General features: G+C 30.5%; 1 long non-coding RNA gene across 1 annotated transcript in view; it reads left to right on the forward strand.

Moving 5' to 3' along the window:
- LOC142238379 (uncharacterized) overlaps positions 1-13945 on the forward strand; it is a 31627-nt gene extending 17682 nt beyond the window's left edge. The window contains exon 3 of the long non-coding RNA XR_012722713.1: positions 13917-13945. This is a non-coding gene — a long non-coding RNA (uncharacterized LOC142238379). The remainder of the gene's footprint in view (positions 1-13916) is intronic.
- Positions 13946-20277: the final 6332 nt, after the last annotated feature.

Consider the following 20277-nt stretch of genomic DNA (forward strand, 5'->3'; position numbering starts at 1 on the left):
CACAAAAATATTTGTAATTCAAAGAATCACAAATGAGGATGAAGAAATAACAGCTGTGTTACATGGTATTAACTACACGCTCACAAAAAATCGCTTCTGTAACATATACTCCCAAACATATTTTGCTTCAAGCATATACATTTTTGGGTATTGCCCAAACATTTATATGTTTGATCTCTTCCAATATATAATATGTTTGAAAGCATATTGGTCTAAACAATATATGTTTGAATAGTCTAAGTTCCAAACATTTTGTATTTTTGCATCAAAATTCAATAATGTTGTCTTCCAAAAAACAATATGTTATTATGTGAATTTATAATATGTTTGGAAGCATTTTGCACCCAAAAATATTATATGCTTAAAAGAAAATCTCCCAAACAATATTGTGCTCAAAATTTTATTTATTTATTTATATATTTACAATCATAATGAATTATGAAAATAAACAGGTAATATAGGTGCTAACAACATAGGTTTTCGACCTGAATGCTCAAAATTTGGTTTCTACCCAATTGTATATTCCCCCACATCTTTCTCACTTCCACGAGATTTTTTAGTTCTTAGCACCTTTTTCTGTAATACAAACATTGTAGAAGAAATTATTCAATTGTATGATTTTTTTATTTTAATTTTACCTTTTGCCGGACGGGGATTCGAACAGCGGACCACACAGTTTGTAAGGATCACAGAAGTAGCTTATCAATTGCCCAAGGAAAAATAAAATGTTAATTTTGAAATAACAAGCAACAACCACCAACTTAATTCAATATCGCTCCCTGTTAAATAGCGCTCCAAGCTACTAAACACATATATGTTTATAGGCTATTTCTAAATTAATATATGTTTGCATCCAAGCATATTATATTTACAAACATTTTATGTCCCAAACATAATATGTTCTAACATATTAACATATATGTCCCAAACATGTTATGCTAGTTTATGAACATTATATGCTTGCACTCAAAAATATTGTGTTTAAAAATTTGTGTTCCAAACATATAATGTTTATAGCCAAACATATGAAAAACAGTCTTTTTCATCCGTGTATATTTTAAAATAAAAAAAATTATAAAACTTGTTTTAAATTTGTTATAAAATCAATTTTTGTCAGTCTCATTGTTTCGTGTTCCTTCGTTCCTATATAAAAATTTTATGTAGAGTTTTAGTTGTGTTCCCCGCTGAAGTCTTCAATGGGATTTTTTGTGGTTTATTACCCAGCAAAAAAATTTGGAAGTTCTTCCAAACGCACAACTTTATAAGCACTTCTAGAAGATGTACTCCCAATGCTGTTCTTTATTTTAACTATACAGGAAGTTCTTTTCATTCAATTGTTTATAACATGTTTTTTTCATACTTTTAATGGGTAATTTTACCTTTTTTTGTTTCAAATAGGTTGCAAAAAGAGTAAAAAGTCATAAAATGCTACAAATTATTTAAATTTTGTAGAAAACATGCTAAATCCAATCTGAAAAAATTGTGAATTTTTTTAAATATTTGAGGTCAAACGTTTAAGACAAGAGTTAAATAAAATCCATTAAAAATTATAAAAAAATATAAAAATTATAAATTTTGATTTTATTCGATCTTTCTATTAAATTATAAAAAATATTTTTTTGCCAAAATATCACAGAATTTTTTAATTTACATCCAAAGAATTGAATTCGGATCACACCTAAAGAACTGATGCAAATTCAGTGCACCGGCTGTTGAAATGGAGGACTTCCGTCCTATGACAAGCCCATGTTAGGTTAGGTTAGGTTAGGATCCAAAACGAACATTTTCATTACTTTTTTGGCGACGTTTTTTTTTTGCTGGGTAGTTAATATTTCAAGATTCTAAATTGATAAAAATCAGCAGCTCCGGAGATCAAAACTGGGGATCGGTTTATATGGGGGCTATATATAATTATGAACCGATTTCGACCAATTTTTGCATGGGTGTTTGAGGCCATATATTAACACCATGTACCAAATTTCAACTGAATCAGATGAATTTTGGTGTTCCAAGAGGCTCCGGAGGTCAAATCTGGTGATCGGTTTATATGGGGGCTATATATAATTATGGACCCATATGGACCATTTTTTGCATGGTCATTACCGACCATATACTAATGCCATGTACCAAATTTCAGCAGGATCGGATGAAATTTGCTTCTCTTAGAGGCTCCGCAAGCCAAATCGGGGGATCGGTTTATATGGGGGCTATATATAATTATGGACCGATGTGGACCAATTTTTGCATGGTTGTTGGGCACCCTATACTAACACTATGTACCAAATTTAAGCCGGATCTGATGAAATTTGCTTCTCTTAGAAGATCTGCAAGCCAAATTTGGGGGTCCGTTTATATGGGGGCTATACGTAAAAGTGGACCGATATGGCCCATTTGCAATACAATCCGACCTACATCAATAACAACAACTTGTGCCACGTTTCAAGTCGATAGCTTGTTTCGTTCGGAAGTTAGCGTGATTTCAACAGACGGACGGACGGACATGCTCAAATCGACTCAGAATTTCACCACGACCCAGAATATATATATATATATATATATATATATATATATATATATATATATATATATATATATATATATATATATATATATATATATATATATATATATATATATATATATATATATATATATATATATATATATATATATATATATATATATATATATATATATATATATATATATATATATATATATATATATATATATATATATATATATATATATATATATACTTTATGGGGTCTTAGAGCAATATTTGGATATGTTACAAACGGTATGACAAAGTTAATATACCCCCATCCTATGGTGTAGGGTATAAAAATGGAACCGTTTTTGAGATATTCCGTTATTTTTAGTTTTTCTAACTTTTTTTTTTAAACAAATTATACCTCGAGCTAAAAATGTATGATTATATCGTTGTTTGTACTTGAATGCAAAGTATTGAGATGTCGGAGCAACGTGTACACCGAAAGAATTTTCTTCGTAAAAAGAACGAAAAATTTCGTTAAAAGTACGAAATTTGTCATTGTTTTACAACCAAAGAAACTTTTCATTAAAAGTACGAAATATTTCGTACTTTTTACGAAGAAAAGTTCTTCCAAAATTTTCGTAGTTTGTAAGAAAAAAATTCGTACTTTTTATGAAGAATCTTCGTACTTTTTATGAAAAATCTTCGTATTTTTTATGAAACAATTTCGTTCTTTTTATGAAAATGTTTCGTACTTTTTATGAAAACTTTTCGTAGTTTTTATGAAAAATGTTCGTACTTTTTATGAAAAACTTTCGTACTTTTTTCTGAAAAATGTTCGAACTTTTAGAAAAAAATTTATAGTCGAAAGTGCATTTGGTTGTAGTTGCAAGTGTGAAAAATGACATCACTACTTTACATCTTAAGTTTTTGAATAATTTTTAGTTTTATTGCTTCACTTTTATTCATAGCGCGCTATCACCCAAATGAGAAGTAGCATAGACTTGCATAAAAAAATAGAATAAAGGAATGCACTCAAGCACATTATAAAAGACAATTTAATGCCGCGAACGGAAATTTTACAACTTCAATGAAACTTCTTCGTTATTTCAAAGAAAATGTTTCGTACTTTTTATGAAGAAATTTTAACGCAGAATGTTTCGTAAAATATTCGTAAAAACTTCTTCACAAAATTCATGAAATGTGAAGAAAGTTTCGTTAAAAGTACGAACTTTTTGACCGATACACACCATTTTTAGCACACCTACTTTTGGTCCTAATATACCTTTAGATTTAAATTTTCAGCCAAATCGGATAGAAAATACAGTTTCTAGAAGCCCAAGAAATAAAATCGGGAGATCTAATTATAAAGCCGTGACCGAAGTTTCACGATGAGACCTATACTGGAAGTATTTTTGGCCACTAACTCCATATAGCACTGTACGATGGCACCGCGGTGGCCCCCACAAATTAAATTGACAGAATATGGTAAATCATCTCTGACCCCGCCAGATCTACACTAACGACTATGGAAACTTGCATTAGCCAGCAATAAAGCATAAAGCATTAAGAGCTTGAACACGCTGGAGAGGACAGCCTTCAGGCATACTGAAATGCTGGCCGGGCAGTATAGAGAGACGGACCATATGGCCACGGAGCATGTTTATCATCACAAACCGACATACATTATACCAAGTATGGAGGAGTCGGATGACAGGAGGACACCCTTCGGAACCCTGAATATGTATACGGACGGATCAAAGATGGAGAAAGGAACTGGCAGCGGAATCTATTGTAGTGAACTGGGAATAAGGGAGTCTTACACGCTGGATAGTGATTGCAGTATTTTTCAGACTGAGATTTCTGCGGTCACAAAGGCTGCTGAGTCGCTGTTGATGAGGCCGTTATTCAGAACGGCCATATAGCACCGACTACTGTGCGATGGCACCGCGGTGGCCCCCACAAATTAAATTGACAGAATATGGTAAATCATCTCTCACCCCGCCAGATCAACACTAAAGACTATGGAAACTTTCATTAGCCAGCAATCAAGCATTAAGAGCTTGAACACGCTGGAGAGGACAGCCTGCAGGCATTCTGAAATTCTGGCCGGGCAGTATAGAGAGACGGACCATATGGCCACGGAGCATGTTTATCATCACAAACCGACATACCTTATACCACGTATGGAGGAGTCGGAAGACAGGAGGATACCCTTCGGAACCCTGAATATGTCTACGGACGGATCAAAGATGGAGGAAGGAACTTGTAGCGGAATCTATTATAGTGAATTAGGAATAAGTGAGTCTTACAAGCAGGATAGTGATTGCAGTATTTTTCAGGCTGAGATTTCTGCGATCACAAAGGCTGCTGAGTCGCTGTTGATGAGGCCGTTATTCAGAAGCTATATCAGCTTCTTAACCGACAGTCAGGCAGCTATAAAGGCATTGTGCAGTGCTGACATAAGGTCTAGGGTAGTCAGCAGCTATCGTCGAGAACTCAAGGTTTTCACTGAACAGCATAATATAACTCTGTGCTGGGTACCTGGGCACTATGGGATAATAGGAAATGAGAAAGCGAATGTGCTGGCTAAGGAGGCTGCTCGTGGAACGAACAACGTCCTAGCGGACGTTTTCCCCCCACTATCTTCTTATCATTACAGGATAGAGGTCCCTTCGGATGGTTGCGAGCCAACCAAGTTGATATGGGATGAAAAGAAACGTAGGAACTGTGAAATTTTGTTGTCGATGAACAGAGACGAATTACGGCCATTGATTGGTATCATAACAGGGCATAACACACATGGTAAGAATAGGACTTAATGACGATGATATCTGTAGATGGTGCCTGGTCCCAGAAGTTACGGAGGACTCGTACCACTTCCTGTGTCAGTGCCCAGCTTTATCCTTTAGAAGAAACAAAATACTTGGCTCCTTTTTCTTTCAGGCTCTCACTGATCTGCGGGAGTGCAGCTTAAGGAACATACTTGCATTCATAAGGGCTTCTGGTTGGTTATTCCGAGATTTCTTTCAAAGAGAACGAGCAGGTGGAAGTTTCTGGGACAAAGCGGACCGCATCGGAAGGAGAAAGGCTGTTGAAATAGAGGACTTCCGTCCTATGACAAGCCCATGTTAAATTCATCGCTTCTGCGTCAATTTTGCACCACTTCCGGATCCAAAAAGAACATTTTCATTACTTTTTTGGCGACGCTTTTTTTTGCTGGGAACCTACCTAACCTAAAGCATATGTTATGATAGTCAGGCTTTTGAATTGGTATCTGGCGTTTTATTTTCAATAGCTTCATACGAGTAACCAGGGAGCCACCGTGGTGCAATGGTTAGAATGCCCGCCTTGCACACCGAAAAAAAAGCATACTCGGTTCCAAAGATTTTGTCTTTACTTTAAAAAATTTGGTATTGATTCCGAGCCAAAGAAGCGGAGAATACAAGTAAGGATACTTTTAAGACACAATTCTCTTTTAAATTTAGGTTTTGTGTACTTGCTTCTAGGAACCAAATTTTAATTTTTCGCTTTCTCAGCTTTTTTTCTTCATATGCTATCAAAGTCCTTTAAAAACGAGTTAACGGCAACTTTGTTTTCCAAATTAGGACTCGACTTCCAGTAGAAATTATGCTATGTTTGAAGTAAAAAACTTCTTTAAAATAAAGTTTTGAAAAACATGTCCTATATTTGAACGATTTTTTGCTTTGTAGTCAAGATGCAAAAAGACAACAAATTTAAAGACAATTTCATTAAATTTAAAGAATTTTTCTGAATTATTAAAGTCAAGTTGACCTTAGCCTATACATTTTGTTTTTCATGTTAAGATACCCATTTTTAAGTCAAATCACTTAATTATAAGGACAATACGACTTCATTGAAAAGTTTATCGACTTTTGGACAAGGAAAATAACTTTTTTTTAGAAAAATGCGTCTTCTATGTCAAGCAAAATTTGTATTCGTATTTGAAAGACATGAAATCTTTGACCTCACGACAATATTTTTTTCAGTGCATACACAAGGTCGTGGGTTCGATTCCTGTTTCGACCGAACACCAAAAAGTTTTTCAGCGGTGGATTATCCCACCTCAGTAATGCCGGTGACATTTCTGAGGGTTTCAAAGCTTCTCTAAGTGGTTTCACTGGAATGTGGAACGCCGTTCGGACTCGGCTATTAAATTAACATGGAATCGGGCAGCACTAAGTGATAAGAGAGAAGTTCACCAATGTGGTATCACAATGGACTGAATAGTCTAAGTGAGCCTTATACGTCGGGCTGCCACCTACACCTAACCTAACCTAACCTACGAGTAACCAACTCCTATTAAAATTGTAATAATAATATATAAAATTAACTGTCATGGGAAGTTGTTTCTAATACTTGTCAGCCACCCGGTATTGTTTTGCAAATAGCTTTAGTATATAAACTTGGCCGAATTTTCCCTGAGGTTGTTTTGCTGCGAACACAAAATCGTTGCAAATCGATCGTTACGGAACTTTATTGTTCATATCGATTATGCTCGTTGGAGATTTCCAATTCGCTTTAATAAAAAGAAATCGATTAAAGTTGTCAACATTTTAAATTATTATGTTAACTTTAAGTTCTTTCAGCCCAATTTAAATCAGTACATGGAATGGCTTTTTCCATGATTTTTCTTACATTAAAGGACAATAACGGCTTGCAACCATTAAATTTTCAGGACTTTCCATTGATATGTTTTGGTGTGTCGGCTATAAAAATTAAAAAAAAAGAGCAAATAGTCTGTTTCTCCATAGCAAGCATTCATATGTCTGAAGAAATCTCATTTATTTTTTGTTTAATTCATTATTTGTTCCATGTGAATTCAATGGTGATGAAGCTTTTGATGTATACCCATGATAAGGTACAGTATTTGCGTTTTTTCCTGGTACATAGGAGTTGGAAGGATGAGGGTGTATTTACATTATAAATTTACTTTATATTTCTTCTCAACGATATACAAACAGACACAACCAAAAAAAAATAAATACAAACCTTGGTGTAGAGTGGGCGAAGAGAAGAACCTTATGTAATACCTTAATTGACTGGCATTTCCTTAATGCTTCACTTACTGACTGTGTTTACTTATTGCGAAACCACAGAGTGAAATAAGCAAATTGTCCATGTTTTGTCTCAGTCGTTTAATTTTATTTTTCTTAACGTGAAATGTACAAATGAAGATGGAGTGGAGTGGAGTGAAGTATTTGAGAGGTGGAGAAGTGGCGGACACTGAACAGGGAGAATAAAATTCATAAAACCAGAATTCTGTTTAACGACTTGCACAACAGGCTGTATTGTGGTATTTCCGTTTCCTGTAATCAAACACACCATTTCACACAAGTTCTCACACACATGCACATATTTCATTCGCAGGCATGCAGTCAAGCAACTACATACAATCATGGTTGTGTCTTATCCTACGACCATATGCAATATTAATGAAGTCATCTTCCCTCGTTATTTCGCATATTTGGTTAAAGGGGGTTTGCAATGGAACTTGGCATATATGAAAAGAGATATTAGAAAACCGAAGAGAGAATTTTAAAATGTTAATCCAGCTAACGATGTTGATAAAAATTTGTGTATTATACATAGTAATAAAATCTTGACAACATTTTCTACAGAAATAAAATTTTGACAAAATTTTCTACAAAAATATACTTTTGATAAAATCTTCTACAAAAATACAATTTTGACAACATTTTCTACAGAAATTAATTTTTGACAAAATTTTCTACAAAAATACATTTTTGATAAAATTTTCTACAAAATAAAATTTTGACAAAATTTTCTACAGAAATAAAATTTTGACAAAATTTGCCTCAAAAATACATTGTTGATAAAATTTTCTACAAAATAAAATTTTGAGCAAATTTTCTACAGAAATAAAATTTTAATAAAATTTCCTACTGAAATAAAACCGTGACAAAATTTGTTTAGAAATAAAATTTTGACAAATTTTTTAATAGAAATTATTAACAATTATTCACTTTGGGTTTGATAATTTAGCCGAATTTATTCTGATAATTGGTTGATAGTTTTGCTGCAAGTGGAGTATGCTGATGAGGAATGTGGTAATTCCGAAAAGGCTATCCAATCATCTTGCAGTCTACAGGGCTTTACCCAAATAAATTTGACAAGCATACTTTTCCTCTGTTGGTTAAGCTACTTTTGTAGTTTAGTCAATGCATGGTTTTAAGCTGAGATCAAAAACAACAATAATGAAATAAAATTTTGACAAAATTTTCTACAGAAATAAAATTTTAACAAAATTTTCTACAGAAATAAAATTTTCTATAGAAATAAAATTTTGACAAAATTTTGATAGAAATAAAATTTTCCTATAGAAATAAAATTTTGACAAAATTTCCTATAGAAATAAAATTTTGACAAAATTTTCTATAGAAATGACATTTTGACAAAATTTTCTGAGGAATAAAATTTTGATAAAATTTTTTATAGAAATAAAATATTGACAAAATTTTCTATAGAAATAAAATTTTGACAAAATTTTCTTAGAAATAAAATTTTGATAAAAATTTCTATAGAAACAAAATTTTGACAAAAAATTCTATGGAAATACAATTTTGACAAAATTTTTGGCAAAGGAAAAGAGATATGCTGGCAAATTTGTTTAGGCAGTAGCCGACTATCAAACCCCTTTTCGGAAGGTTCAAGTGTAGTTCACATTGGGTTGAGTGAATTACCCGAATTTATTCTGATAATTAGTTGATAGTTTTGCTGCAAGTAGAGGATGCTGATGAGGAATGTGGTAATTCCGAAACAGCTGTACATCCAACCATCTTGCAGTCTATAGGGCTTTGCCCAAATAAATTTGACAAGCATACTTTTCCTCTGTTGGTTAAGGCTATCCAATCATCTTGCAGTCTACAGGGCTTTACCCAAATAAATTTGACAAGCATAATTTTCCTCTGTTGGTTAAGCTACTTTTGTAGTTTAGTCAATGCATGGTTTTAAGCTGAGATCAAAAACAACAATAATGAAATAAAATTTTGACAAAATTTTCTACAGAAATAAAATTTTAACAAAATTTTCTACAGAAATAAAATTTTCTATAGAAATAAAATTTTGACAAAATTTTGATAGAAATAAAATTTTCCTATAGAAATAAAATTTTGACAAAATTTCCTATAGAAATAAAATTTTGACAAAATTTTCTATAGAAATGACATTTTGACAAAATTTTCTGAGGAATAAAATTTTGATAAAATTTTTTATAGAAATAAAATATTGACAAAATTTTCTATAGAAATAAAATTTTGACAAAATTTTCTTAGAAATAAAATTTTGATAAAAATTTCTATAGAAACAAAATTTTGACAAAAAATTCTATGGAAATACAATTTTGACAAAATTTTTGGCAAAGGAAAAGAGATATGCTGGCAAATTTGTTTAGGCAGTAGCCGACTATCAAACCCCTTTTCGGAAGGTTCAAGTGTAGTTCACATTGGGTTGAGTGAATTACCCGAATTTATTCTGATAATTAGTTGATAGTTTTGCTGCAAGTAGAGGATGCTGATGAGGAATGTGGTAATTCCGAAACAGCTGTACATCCAACCATCTTGCAGTCTATAGGGCTTTGCCCAAATAAATTTGACATGCATACTTTTCCTCTGTTGGTTAAGGCTATCCAATCATCTTGCAGTCTACAGGCTTTACCCAAATAAATTTGACAAGCATACTTTTCCTCTGTTGGTTAAGCTACTTTTGTAGTTTAGTCAATGCATGGTTTTAAGCTGAGATCAAAAACAACAATAATGAAATAAAATTTTGACAAAATTTTCTACAGAAATAAAATTTTAACAAAATTTTCTACAGAAATAAAATTTTCTATAGAAATAAAATTTTGACAAAATTTTGATAGAAATAAAATTTTCCTATAGAAATAAAATTTTGACAAAATTTCCTATAGAAATAAAATTTTGACAAAATTTTCTATAGAAATGACATTTTGACAAAATTTTCTGAGGAATAAAATTTTGATAAAATTTTTTATAGAAATAAAATATTGACAAAATTTTCTATAGAAATAAAATTTTGACAAAATTTTCTTAGAAATAAAATTTTGATAAAAATTTCTATAGAAACAAAATTTTGACAAAAAATTCTATGGAAATACAATTTTGACAAAATTTTTGGCAAAGGAAAAGAGATATGCTGGCAAATTTGTTTAGGCAGTAGCCGACTATCAAACCCCTTTTCGGAAGGTTCAAGTGTAGTTCACATTGGGTTGAGTGAATTACCCGAATTTATTCTGATAATTAGTTGATAGTTTTGCTGCAAGTAGAGGATGCTGATGAGGAATGTGGTAATTCCGAAACAGCTGTACATCCAACCATCTTGCAGTCTATAGGGCTTTGCCCAAATAAATTTGACAAGCATACTTTTCCTCTGTTGGTTAAGCTACACTTATAGTTTGGTCAATGCATGGCTTTAAGCTGAATTCAAAACAACAACAATGAAAAAAAAAATTTGACAAAATTTTCTACAGAAATAAAATTTTGACAAAATTTTCTATAGAAATAAAATTTTGACGAAATTTGCTATAGAAATGACATTTTGACAAAATTTTCTGAAGGAATAAAATTTTGACAAAATTTTCTGAAGAAATAAAATTTTGATAAAATTTTCTATAGAAATAAAATTTTGACAAAATTTTCTATAGAAATAAAATTTTGACAAAATTTTCTATAGAAATAAAATTTTGTTGTTGTTTTGTATTGCAGCTTAAAACCATACATTGACTAAACTACAAGTGTAGCTTAACCAACAGAGGAAAAGAATGTTTGTCAAATTTATTTGGGCAAAGCCCTATAGACTGCAAGATGGTTGGATGGACGCACGTTTCGGAATTATCACATTCCTCATCAGCATTCTCTACTTGCAGCAGAACTATCAACCAATTATCAGAATAAATTCAGGCAGTTTATTAAACCCAACAAAAACCACACTTGAACCCTCCGAAAAAAGGTTTTACATTGATAGCCGGCTTATGCCGAAATAAATTCGAAACAAACATATCTCTTTTCCTATGCCACTGTCAAGCTACACTTGTAGTTTAGTCAATGTATGGTTTTAAGCTGCAATAAAAAACAATAACAATGCTTAAAGAACAAAACCAACAATAACAAAACAAAACGAATGGAAAAAGAAGAGGAGGCACGCTCAAAATAAACCCAGCCAACTGAATTCAAATCGATGATTTGACAGTGGCATAGGAAAAGAGATATGTTTGTTTCGAATTTATTGCGGCATAAGCCGGCTATCAATGTAAAACCTTTTTTCGGAGGGTTCAAGTGTGGTTTTTTTGGGTTTAATAAACTGCCTGAATTTATTCTGATACATTGACTAATGTATGGTTTTAAGCTGCAATAAAAAACAACAACAATGCTTAAAGAACAAAACCAACAATAACAAAACAAAACGAATGGAAAAACAAAATTCTACAGAAAAACAATTTTGACAAAATTTTCTATAGAAATACAATTTTGACAAATTCTTCTATAGAAATAAAATTTTGATAAAATTTTCTATAGAAACAAAATTTTGACAAAAAAATTCGATAGAAATGCAATTTTGACAAAATTTTCTATAGAAATACAATTTTGACAAAATTTTCTATAGAAATAAAATATTGATAAAATTTTCTACAGAAACAAAACTTTGACAAAAAATTCTATAGAAATACAATTTTGACAAAAATTTCTATATAAATAGATTTTTGACAAAATTTTCTATATAAATACAATTTTGACAAAATTTTCTATAGAAATTAAAAATTTTATAAAATTTTCTATAGAAACAAAATTTTGATAAAAAAATCCATAGAAATACAATTTTGACAAAATTTTCTACAGAAATAAAATTTTGACAAAATTTTCTATGCAAACAAAATGTTGACAAAATTTTCTATAGACATAAAATATTAGAAAAATTTTCCATAAAAATCACGTTTTTACTAAGTTTCCTATAGGAATAAAATTTTGCGAAAATTGCCTATAAAATAAAGTTTTGACGAAAGTTTCTAGTTATAGAAATAAAATTTTGACAAAATTTACTATAGAAATAAAATTTGACAAAATTTTCTGTAGAAAGAGAGTTTTTCAAGTTTTTCGATAGAAATGCAATTTTGATACAATTTTCTATAGAAATTTTGACAAAATTCTCTATAGAAATGAAAATTTAACAAAATTTTCTTTAGAAGTAAAATTTTGGCAAAATTTTCTATAGACATAAAATGTTAAAAAAAATCCATAAAAATCACGTTTAGAAATAAAGTTTTGACAAAATTTTCTACAGAAATAAAATTTTGACAAAATTTACGATAGAAATAAAATTTGACAAAATTTTCTATAGAAAAAGATTTTTTGAAATTTTTCGATAGAAATGAAATTTTGAAAAAAAAAATTCTATACAAATCAAATTTTGACAAAATTTTCTATTGCAATGCAATTTTGACACAATTTTCTATAGACATTTTGACAAAATTCTCTATAGAAATGAAATTTTAACAAAATTTTCTTTAGAAGTAAAGTTTTGGCAAAATTTTCTATAGAAATAAAACTTAGAAAAAAATTTTCAATAGAAATAAAATCTTTACACAATTTTCTATAGAAACATATTTGGCAAAATTTTCTATAGAAATAAAATTTTGACAAAAAGTTCTATAGAAATATAATTTTGACAAGATTTTCTATAAAAATGCAATTTTGACAAAATTTTCTATAGAAATAAAGTTTTGACAAAATTTTTGAATAGAAACAAAATATTAATAGAAATTTCTTTAAAAACAAAATCTAGACAAAATTTTCTATAAAAACAAAATCTTGACAAGATTTTCTATAGAAATAAAATGTTGGCCAACTTTTCTATAGAAGTAAAATGTTGACAAAATTTTCTATAGGAATAAAATTTAGAAAAAAATTTTTAGAAATAAAATTATGACAAGATTTTCTATAGAAATGAAATTTTGAAAAACTTTTCTATAGAAATAAAATGTTGATACAATTTTATACAGAAAGAAAATTTAGAAAAAAAAATTATAGAAATAAAATTTTGACAAAATTTACTATAGATATAAAATGTTGACAAAAGTTTGTATACAAATGAAATTATGACAATATTTTCTATGCGAAAAAAATTTTGACAAAATTTTCTATACAAATAAATTTTGACCAAATTTTCTATATAAATAAAAATTTTACAACATTTTGCTATACAAATAAGATTTTTCTTTACAAAGAAAATTCTAACAAAATTTTCTAAACAAATAAAGTTTTAACAATATTTTCAATACAAATAAAATTTTGATAAATTTTGTGTTAAACTTAAATTTTCTATAAAGTCAATAATAAATGAACAAAAAATTAATTTCTCGTTTTAGGTCATACCATACAAATCCATTGTGGGTAAGTACTCATTTTTGCAGAAGTAGCAATTTTTTTGGTGCTAGTTAAAAATTTTTTAAATTTCAACATATTTATAATTCAAGGGATATTTTGACCCCCAATAAATTGTCGCTGTTAGAAGTGAGCATAACATCACAAAAATTTGATTAACAACTGGATATAAAGTTTCTTTTATTTGACAGTTTTTTTTAGTTTTCTAAAAATTTTGCTAGATTACTTTTGGCTCTGGTGTTAACCGGGAACGCCGGGCTGAGAGTGGGAAGTCTGTATTGAAAAATAAATCTCCTTTGTTCCAAAATGTTTTTTTTTGTTCTAGTTTATTATCACATCACTCTCATAAATAAATAAGAAAACCAAGCAATCATATTTTTAATAAAATATTGACCGAAGTAAAACCTTGGAAATACAATTCATAGCACATTTTCAACTATCAAATATCAAATATCAAATGTTGACAAAATTTTCTATAGACATAAAATATTAGAAACATTTTCCATAAAAATCACGTTTTTACTAAGTTTCCTATAGGAATAAAATTTTGCGAAAATTGCCTATAAAATAAAGTTTTGACGAAAGTTTCTAGTTATAGAAATAAAATTTTGACAAAATTTACTATAGAAATAAAATTTGACAAAATTTTCTGTAGAAAGAGAGTTTTTCAAGTTTTTCGATAGAAATGCAATTTTGATACAATTTTCTATAGAAATTTTGACAAAATTCTCTATAGAAATGAAAATTTAACAAAATTTTCTTTAGAAGTAAAATTTTGGCAAAATTTTCTATAGACATAAAATGTTAAAAAAAAATTAATAAAAATCACGTTTAGAAATAAAGTTTTGACAAAATTTTCTACAGAAATAAAATTTTGACAAAATTTACGATAGAAATAAAATTTGACAAAATTTTCTATAGAAAAAGATTTTTTGAAATTTTTCGATAGAAATGAAATTTTGAAAAAAAAAATTCTATACAAATCAAATTTTGACAAAATTTTCTATTGCAATGCAATTTTGACACAATTTTCTATAGACATTTTGACAAAATTCTCTATAGAAATGAAATTTTAACAAAATTTTCTTTAGAAGTAAAATTTTGGCAAAATTTTCTATAGAAATAAAGCTTAGAAAAAAATTTTCAATAGAAATAAAATCTTTACACAATTTTCTATAGAAACATATTTGGCAAAATTTTCTATAGAAATAAAATTTTGACAAAAAGTTCTATAGAAATATAATTTTGACAAGATTTTCTATAAAAATGCAATTTTGACAAAATTTTCTATAGAAATAAAGTTTTGACAAAATTTTTGAATAGAAACAAAATATTAATAGAAATTTCTTTAAAAACAAAATCTAGACAAAATTTTCTATAAAAACAAAATCTTGACAAGATTTTCTATAGAAATAAAATGTTGGCCAACTTTTCTATAGAAGTAAAATGTTGACAAAATTTTCTATAGGAATAAAATTTAGAAAAAAATTTATAGAAATAAAATTATGACAAGATTTTCTATAGAAATGAAATTTTGAAAAACTTTTCTATAGAAATAAAATGTTGATACAATTTTATACAGAAAGAAAATTTAGAAAAAAAAATTATAGAAATAAAATTTTGACAAAATTTACTATAGATATAAAATGTTGACAAAAGTTTGTATACAAATGAAATTATGACAATATTTTCTATGCGAAAAAAATTTTGACAAAATTTTCTATACAAATAAATTTTGACCAAATTTTCTATATAAATAAAAATTTTACAACATTTTGCTATACAAATAAGATTTTTCTTTACAAAGAAAATTCTAACAAAATTTTCTAAACAAATAAAGTTTTAACAATATTTTCAATACAAATAAAATTTTGATAAATTTTGTGTTAAACTTAAATTTTCTATAAAGTCAATAATAAATGAACAAAAAATTAATTTCTCGTTTTAGGTCATACCATACAAATCCATTGTGGGTAAGTACTCATTTTTGCAGAAGTAGCAATTTTTTTGGTGCTAGTTAAAAATTTTTTAAATTTCAACATATTTATAATTCAAGGGATATTTTGACCCCCAATAAATTGTCGCTGTTAGAAGTGAGCATAACATCACAAAAATTTGATTAACAACTGGATATAAAGTTTCTTTTATTTGACAGTTTTTTTTAGTTTTCTAAAAATTTTGCTAGATTACTTTTGGCTCTGGTGTTAACCGGGAACGCCGGGCTGAGAGTGGGAAGTCTGTATTGAAAAATAAATCTCCTTTGTTCCAAAATGTTTTTTTTTTGTTCTAGTTTATTATCACATCACTCTCATAAATAAATAAGAAAACCAAGCAATCATATTTTTAATAAAATATTGACCGAAGTAAAACCTTGGAAATACAATTCATAGCACATTTTCAACTACCCTTTATTGTCTTCACATTGGCTACCAATATTCCTCCCTTGGTCTTGATATCTGATATTTCTCTTTCTCATATACAAATCCTAGTAAAACTTTGAAGGATATGGGAAGGATACGCATTCGTTATTTCTTCATCAATTCAAACAACAACAACAAGTAACTCAAAAATTGTTCTTGTCGAAACAACGAAAACCAAAGAATTTTCCATCAAACCAAACAATGAACCGATAAACCAAAATACAAAAAAAAAACACTAGGAAAAAACAAGGAAAATAATAGACATAAGTCGAAGGATTTTATCGTTCACTAATAAAGAATGACAGGCAAGCTGTCACAGAGACATAGCATAGACAGGCGGAAGAGCGGCGGACTTTTGAGTGGTCGAGCATAACCAACTCTAGTAGATTTCTATAATGCAGGGAAATTATGGTAGGAAAAAGGAAAAAACCAACAAACCCGAAGTAACATCAATATCCCATAACTCGGAAGAACACACATTAGCGCTAAGTAGAGAAATATGTTCGAAACTAACATGCAATGCCTTTTTCCAGTTATTTCCCTTTCCTCTCAAGAGGAAATTGCTTCTTGTCACCATCCAACTCGTATTTCAACGTTCATCGACCGTTTTACCACAAAATGAAGGTACTGTCGTCACACGACTTAGCCAAAATGTTCAGTATCAAAACTCTTACATATTGGACAGTGGGCCAATGGCAGAATAAAAATTGGAAATGTTGAATTTTATGTTCCCAAAGAAAAGCTCCTTCTATGATTATTTCCTTAGGTTAGGTATAGTGGCAGCCCGTTATTTTAGCCTCAATTAGATTATTCTGTCCTTGTGTGATACCACAAGTGGTGAATTTTTCTCTTCACAGAAAATTTGTATACCTTCCACCATAGGATGGGGGTATATTAACTTTGTCATTCCGTTTGTAACACATCGAAATATTGCTCTAAGACCCCATAAAGTACATATATTCTGGGTCGTGGTGAAATTCCGAGTCGATCTGAGCATGTCCGTCCGTCCGTCTGTTGAAATCACACTAACTTCCGAACGAAACAAGCTATCGACTTGAAACTTGGCACAAGTAGTTATTATTGATGTTGGTCGCATGGTATTGCAAATGGGCCATATCGGTTCACTTTTACGTATAGCCCCCATATAAACGGACCCCCAAATTTGGCTTGCAGACCCTCTAAGAGAAGCAAATTTCATCCGATCCGGCTGAAATTTGGTACATGGTATTAGTATATGGTCTCTAACAACCGTGCAAAAATTGGTCCACATCGGTCCATAATTATATATAGCCCCCATATAAACCGATCCCCCGATTTGGCTTTCGAAGCCTCTAAGAGAAGAAAATTTCATCCGATCCGGCTGAAATTTGGTACATGGTGTTAGTATATGGTCTGTAACAACGATGCAAAAATTGGTCCACATCGGTCAATAATTATATATAGCCCCCATAAAACCGATCCCCCGATTTGGCTTGCGGAGCCTCTAAGAGAAGCAAATTTGACCCGATCCGGCTAAAATTTGGTACATGGTGTTAGTATATGGCCTCTAATGACCACGCAAAAATTGTTCCACATTGGTGCATAATTATATAGCCCACATATAAACCGATCACCAGATTTGACCTCCGGAGCCTCTTGGAAGACCAAAATTCATCTGATTCAGTTGATATTTGGTGCGTGGTGTTAATATATGGCCTCAAACATTCATGCAAAAATTGGTTGAAATCGGCCCATAATTATATATAGCCCCCATATAAACCGATCCCCAGATTTGACATCCGGAGCCCCTTGGAAGAGCAAAATTCATCCGATTCGGTTGAAATTTGGTACATACTGTTGGTATATGGTCTCCAACAACCACGCAAAAATTGGTCCATATCGGTTCATAATTATATATAGCCCCCATATAAACCGATCCCCAGATTTGACTTCCGGAGCCCCTTGGAGGAGCAAATTTCATCCGAGTCGGTTGATATTTGGTACATTGTGCTAGTATATGGCCATTAACAACCGTGGCTAACTAGGTCCATATCGGTCCATAGTTTTATATAGCCCTCAGATAAATCGATCCCCAATCACACAAAAATTCGTCCATTACAAGTTCATAATTGTATATAGCCCCCATATACCGTGCAAAAGTCCATATCGATTCGTAATTATTTGTAGACTTACCTACACATACCTTTTTTGTCTAATATATACCACGTATGGATTAACTCACAATTTAGAAAACGATTTAAGATACCACAACCCAAGTAATTCGATTGTGGATGTGGTTCGTACAAGTTTCTACGCAATCCATGGTGGAGGGTACATAAGATTCGGCCGAACTTACGGCCATATATACTTGTTTTTGTCTTCATTTAATTGATCCAATAAAAAAATTAATTGATACTATTAATTTCTGTGGTTGACTTTAATTGAATTTTTTTTAGAATTCAATTAAAATTTTAATCGGAAAAAATTTTGGTTATATTTTTATGTGTTACTGAATACTGCCCGATTCTATGTTTTAGCTAAATGATAGGAGACCCCTTTTTTACAAATATTAAGAGGGGATAATCCGTCGCTGAGAAAGGTTTGGAAGTTCGGCCGAAACTGGAATGGAACCCATGGTCTATTGTATCACTGTGGCTCCCATTACTTCCTTATTTACTGTTCTACTATGGATTGCTATTTTTTCTCTCTCTCTCCCTCTACTCCTTTTTGATTTCTTTACTATGGGAAATCGAAAAAATATAAATGTTGCTTGCCATTGTCGATGATGAAGTGTAACGGAACCGGAAATGTTGCAAACAATAAAAAAAGGCGAAAGCAACAACCACTCAAGTAAGACTTCGAACAGTTTTCCCAACTCATGTTAAGTTCTCGTTCGTTTTATGGGCATATGAGTGCTTAACTCTGCCTTTTGCTATAACATTTAGTTGCAAGGATATTATAGTCCTTACCACCCCATAGCCCACCTCCCACCTGACGAAATTTTCCTTTCCCTTGCTATACTGACTGTCAGTAGATTTGTGTTAGATTTACAAAAAGTGGTTAGAACTCATGAATCGCATAGGTTGTCTTACCACATGAATGGAGTTTGATTGTGTCTTCTCTATGAAGTAAAGTAAATTTAGGTACTTATTGTAATTACTTTTGAACTATGACACTAAGGATATCATGACAAAATGACACGTGTCATATATCTGCTAGGTATGTGAAGATGATGGTTGCAAGGACTGCCAAGTTCTGCCTACTTGTATACGTGGCTATGATGAAGTATCGAATCAATGACAAATCGCTTTTTTATGAAATTGATGAGTACAGGATACAGAGGTAAGATATTGAATGATTATTGAATATTGTGCAAAATTGGGATTACATAGGATTACAAATGGAGGTTGTGTAAAAGCGCCATATTGCTTTCTACACTCTTACAAAAAATCGCTTCTGTAACATATACTCCCAAACATATTTTACTTCAAGCATATACATTTTTGGGTATTGCCCAAACATTTATATGTTTGATCTCTACCAATATATAATATGTTTGAAAGCATATTGGTCTAAACAATATATGTTTGGGTAGTCTATGTTCCAAACATTTTGTATTTTTGCATCCGAATTCAATAATGTTGTCTTCCAAAAAACAATATGTTATTATGTGACCATATAATATGTTTGGAAGCATTTTGCACCCAAAAATATTATATGCTTAAAAAAAAATTCTCCCAAACAATATTGTGCTCAAAATTTTATTTATGTATTTATATATTTACAATCATAATGAATTATGAAAATAAACAGATAATATAGGTGCTAACAACATAGGTTTTCGACCTGAATACTCAAAATTTTGTTTCTGCCCAATTGTATATTCCCCGACATCTTTCTCACTTCCACGAGATTTTTTAGTTCTTAGCACCTGTAATACAAACAT

Source organism: Haematobia irritans, chromosome 5 (genome assembly GCF_050003625.1).
Source record: "Haematobia irritans isolate KBUSLIRL chromosome 5, ASM5000362v1, whole genome shotgun sequence".
Classification (NCBI taxonomy): domain Eukaryota; kingdom Metazoa; phylum Arthropoda; class Insecta; order Diptera; family Muscidae; genus Haematobia; species Haematobia irritans.